Source organism: Hippopotamus amphibius, chromosome 12 (genome assembly GCF_030028045.1).
Source record: "Hippopotamus amphibius kiboko isolate mHipAmp2 chromosome 12, mHipAmp2.hap2, whole genome shotgun sequence".
NCBI classification, from domain to species: Eukaryota; Metazoa; Chordata; class Mammalia; order Artiodactyla; family Hippopotamidae; genus Hippopotamus; species Hippopotamus amphibius.
In genome coordinates, this window is record NC_080197.1 from 82,522,974 (window position 1) to 82,528,945 (window position 5,972).

A 5,972-nucleotide genomic window follows, 5' to 3' on the forward strand; every position below is an offset into this window, starting at 1 on the left:
GAAGAGTTTGAGAAGGAGCTGATGTACTTTTAATGGCAATTACAATTTTGGTTCTAGTATGCAAACTTCTTTCATCAACCAAGAAATGGAATATATCCATACTTTGGTATACTATCAAGTGAGAAGAGTATTTTCCGTGCATTTAATGTCTAATTTCCCTCTAATTTATTAACATAAAAATCAACAATTTCAATGATTATATAGATTATTTTTCTGTTAGAATTTCAAACAAAAGCTTGAATTTTCTGTCCAGATACTCTGGAAATTCAAACTACTGTTCTTCCTGGCATAACCGTCTTTAAAACATGAACAAGCATTGTGTTATTCTATCTGAAATGTCACTTTGCTAACTTAAACACTGGTTATCACTGTTATTTTTCTAGTGGGTTATGATTTATTTTCTTCCCTTCCTTCCTTCCTACCTTCCTTCCTTCCTTCCATGTAGACCTTAAAAAATAAAGGACATGATGGGAAATCACACAAGAGTGACAGTGTTTATTCTAGTAGGTTTGAATGATGACCCAGAATTGAAAATTGTTTTGTTTATTCTTCCTGTTTCTCACCTACTTGCTAGGCGTCACTGGCAATTTGATCATCATCACACTTTCACTAGTGAATCCTCAACTCAAGACCCCCGTGTATTTTTTCCTGAGGAGTTTTTCCTTTTTAGAAGTTTCTTATACTACCACATGCATCCCTAAATTGTTAGTTAATATGGCAACTGGGGACAAAACCATTTCCTATAACTGTTGTGCAGCTCAGGTGTTCTTTGCCTTCCTTCTTGGAGCATCTGAATTTCACTTGCTAGCAGCTATGTCATATGACCACTCTGTTGCCATCTGTAAGCCCCTGCATTACACACCATCATGAACATGAAAATCTGCATACAACTTGTCCTCAGTTGCTGGCTTGCTGGATTCTTTGTCTTCTTTTTACAAGGTCTAAATCTTGACTTCTGTGCTCCCAACATTGTCGGTCATTTCTATTGTGACACAACTCCCCTCCTGCAGATTTCCTGCTCAGACACAGAGATCTTTGAGAGGATGGGATACATCTCAAATTTGGTGACACTTGTGGTCTAGTTGATAATGGTGATAGTATCATATACTTATATTTAATTAATAATTCTAAATATCCCTTCAACTAATCACAGGAAAAAAATGTTAATGCATTCTTCTCACATGATTATGATATCCCTTTCATATGGCAGCTGCATCTTCATGTATGATAAACCATTAGTCAAACAAAGAATATCTTTTTCCAGAGAATTGCAGTGCTCAATACCTCTGTCGCCCCACTTTTGAACCCTTTCATCTACACTTTATGGAACCAGCAAGTGAAAAAAGCCTTCATGAATATGATACACAGGGTTGTTTCTCTCTCAACAAAATGAAAATGCTACTGCATTATACATAAAGAAAATGAACAAAAGAGCCTCAAATAATAAGTGTATTCAATGATAGCTTCCTACTCATAGCTACCTTAATTTTTACCTTTCATTGCTATCAGATTTATCTCAATCTCTTCCATGCTTCATTCTCAAAAATCGTTGTTCCATGATGTAAATTTTCTTTATATTTTTTGATAGAGACATCTGCCCTCGTCTCACTTCCTTTTCCTCTTACTACATGAAAAAAAATTGAAGTAAATTTTCAATCTTTCTCTTTTTCTTTGATTTTTAATCAAGTCTATAATGTATTGTTTATTAGTAATGTAAATATGGCAATCCCAATCTCCCAATTCATCCCACCCAATCCCTCTCACTTTCCCCACTTGGTGTCCATATGTTTGTTCTTTACATCTGTGTCTCTATTTCTGCCTTGCATGTATTGTTTAATTGAATTACATTTAATGTAGCGTACAATCCAAAGGTTAATACTCTATTTGTGATCAGTTACAATTTACTTAAAATTCATTTATATTATTTGTAATACAACCAATTTATTGGTGCACATTCTACTTAGAGTAATTAAAAAAAATTAACAGAAGTTAGCCATCAGTATTGATGCACATCTTTGAAAATGTTTGTCTATTGTTATGCTGAAGTACATTCTATAGAAACTAGGTATTTGGAAGAAAGCAAGTTTGAAAAATACTACCTAAAAAAGCAGAATAAAATACAGGCAGGAAGAAAATGACATGTAATATATAATTGATTGGATGATTTTTATGCAATTGTTTTTGTACACTTTGTAGAATGAATTGATTCTTAAAATTATTGGTCATAAATATGATTTCAGAAAAAATGATTATTTAAACAGATTATTACTTTTTTCTTGATAATTTAGGTGTTATTTCCACTTTCAGAAAGTAGACCTTGTAATCCTGAAGCATTATCTAGGTTTTAGAAATTTTATAAGCACAGAATTGTGTGTGTGTGTGTGTGTATGTATGTATATATATATATATATATATATATATATATATACACACATATATACATACCGAGACAATATAATGCAAGTAAATGCTAAACTCTCAATATTCTGATTACCTTTGATTCTATTAATGAGTTCCTTCCATCCTCTCCCCTCTAGCAGCCACCAGTTCTCTGTTTCTATGACTCTGTTTTTGTTTAGTTATATTTGTTCATTTTTTTAAGGATTCCAAATATAAGTAAAATCATATATCATGTGTTTTTCCCTGTTTGACTTATTTCACTTAGCATAATACCCTCTGGGTTCATCCATGTTTTCACAAATGGCAAGATTTGATTCCATTGTATGACTAATATTTCATTGTGTATATACATGCCAAATCTTTATCCACTCATCTATTGATTAACACTTAGGTTGCTTCCATATTGTGGCTGCAGTAAATAATGCTGCAAACAACACAGAGGTGCATAGGGGTGATTAGAGTTTTAGTTCTCCTTGAATAAATAACCAGCGGTGGAATTGCTGGATCGTATACAGTAGCTCTTCTTTTAACTTTTTGAGACATCTTCATATGGTTTTCCATAGTAGCTGTGAAAGTTTACAATTCCATCAACAGTGCACAAGATTTCCCTTTTCTCCACATTCTTGCCACACTTTTAATTTGATTTTTTAAAATATTTATTTATTTATTTGGCTGCGCTGGGTCTCAGTTGAGGCACATGGGATTGTCCTTGCTGCACGCGAGATCTTTAGTTGAGGCATGTGAACACTTAGTTGTGGCATGTGGGATCTAGCTCCCTGACGGGGGATCAGACCCAGACCCGCTGTATTGGGAGCTCAAAGTCTTAGCCACTGGACCATGAGAGAAGTCCCCTTGATTTTTTTTTTTTTTCAATAATAGCCATTCTGCCAGGTGTGAGGGTTTCTCATGTGGTTTTGATTTGCATTTCCGTTTTAATTAGTGATGTTGACCATCTTTTCATGTGCCAGTTGGCCATCTGGATGTCATCTTTGGAAAAATGTCTATTCAGTAACTCTATCCATATTATAATTAGTTGTTTGTTTTTTAATGTTGTTGATTGGTTCTTTGTATATTTTGGATATCAACCCCTTATCAGATGTATTGTTTGCAATAACCTTCTTCAATTCAGTAGGTAGTCATTGTCTTTTGGTTGATAGTTTCCTTTACTGTTCAAAATATTATTTAGTTCAATGTTTAATTTTGCTTTTGTGTACCTTGCCTTAGGAGAAATATCCAAAAAATACTGCTGAGACCAATGTCAAAGAGCATTTTCCAGATATTTTTCTAAAAGTCTTATGGTTTTAAGACATATTTAAGTCTTTAATTTTTTCGAATTAATTTTTGTGCATGGTGTGAGAGAATAGTCCAGTTTGATGATTTCACATGAAGCCTCCCAGTTTTCCTAGTAGCACTGTCTTTCTTGACTTTTTATATTCTTGACTATTTTGTTGTAGATTAATTGCCCATAAAAATGCCAGACATTCTTGATCTTGTCTTCTCAGTGCAGGACTCCCTGAACTGGAGAGCCTAATGTGGGGCCCTGACCCCTTGCTCCTTTGGAAGAATCACTTCTATTGTGATTAATCTCCGCTCTGTGGATCACCTACCTGGGGAAGTGGGTCTTCACTATACTGAGTCTCTGTCCCTTCTACCCATCTTGTTGTGGCTCCTTCTTTATATCTTTAGTTGTAGAAAATCTTTTCTGCTAGTCTTCAGGTCATTCTCACCGATAATTGCTCTGTAAATAAGTATTTTTGGTAAATCTCTCATCTTATAGAGTGATGTTTCAAATCTCATTTCAGTTTTTAAAGACTTGGCTATGCTGCTATATTATATAGGCAAAGATTTTAAATATTTAAAATATAAGATTTTAAATATTTAGAATACATTTAAATTTTAAAATATTTAAATATAAGTCAACTAATAAAATATTATTGGTTGAGGGATGCTACAATTCTCTTTCATTGACTTCTTGAAAGAATGTATCACATTTACCTCCTTCTCCCAATTAGAAAATTCTTTTTATGAGTTTCAATATTTATTTGAACTATTGATATTTTAAACCTGGATTCACTGAGAAACTTTTAAATGTTAATGGGTGCCATAAATCCTGAAATCTTACAAAAATGTTAAGAAGAAATGTCCAAGCGCAAACTTTGGCAAAACACAACTTTACTCATTCGATATCTGATAATAGCACTGCTACAAGTTATAGGATATGAGTTTTTTTTACAATAAGAGTGCTGAAACGGTAATAGGTTGCAATGAAAAAAGGGATGTTTTACTTATATCACATTAATTTAAATGATATTTTTGAATCAGCAAAAATACAAAATATATAAAGTTGCAAAATATAGTTACATTATTTTGTAACTATAATGCTAACAAGACTTCTTGTTGACATTATGTTTTTATTGGATGACACATGTTTGAGTACAAATTAGCATTTTGTTAGAGGCAAATTTCACCACTTTAGCAAAAAGCTCTAAGATATAAGAATAAATTTACAATTTTATCAAATTTAATTTTTAATGTATAAGATTCAAAATTTAATACAAAAATTATCAAAATTTGACAACACATGCAATAACAACAGTTTTCTCAGTTCCTCCAGTTTTCTAAATTCGCTACACTAGATATTTGTAATACTTTATAAACACTCACTTTCAATCTAGATTAGCTGGGAGCAAAAAAACCTTTTAACTATATCTCCTAATAGCAGATAGTGCATATGATGATGTTTTCACCAAGTTATTATTTCTCTTACTCTCTAAGAGGAATTGAGTGAGATGTAGTCTTTTCTTCTGTTCAGTTACTAGATTGAAATATTTGATTCACATTGATGGTGAAGTTTTGCAAAGCAATTCCACAAACTGAAGTTTTGTGTACTGCTTTAAAAAGTTATCACATAAGAAATGCTTCCAATCCCAAGACACATCAGTTGGTAACTTCATTTTGAAGTCTCAAGAAATGTATGATTTGAGCAACTTAAGGTTATTTTAAAGGATTAAAGGTTATATTAAAGTATAACATAGATAAATAATCTATGATGTAGTGAGCAAATAATATGTTCTTTCTGTTAGGTAGATAGAGAATACTCCTTAGGACGATGTGGCATAGATCCACACACCCCGAACAGTCTCAGATTAAACTGTGTACCTATTAGCTTCAAGTGAGCAGCCTCTCATTTAAAACAGCAACTAAATTGGGGAGTTTATGGCTTGTCAGCACACAAAAAAAGAAGGAGTCCTGGAAGTTTTGAAAATTTAGACAGTGAATCTGTTTGCTTACTAGAAAAATTGTTATCACCAATGAAAGAAAACAACTAAATCCTTAAACAGGTTTAGGCAAATTTACATAAGGAACTAATCATAATTTGGGAAATCCTTGCTTGAAAAACATAATTCTTAAGTGGCTTATATATGCATGTGAATAATATAATAAATGAAGACATAGAAAAGGTCTCCTACCAATAATCATTAAAAAATAAAAGACTGAGAGATAAAAGATGGCGGCGAAGTAGAGAGACGTGGAGTGCATCCCTCTCCACAGATGCATTGGGAATGCACGGA

At 32.9% G+C, this 5,972-nt stretch overlaps 1 pseudogene; it reads left to right on the plus strand.

Moving 5' to 3' along the window:
- Positions 1-467: 467 nt before the first annotated feature.
- On the plus strand, positions 468-1,393 carry LOC130832546 (olfactory receptor 6C74-like; annotated as a pseudogene).
- The last annotated feature ends 4,579 nt before the right edge of the window (positions 1,394-5,972 follow it).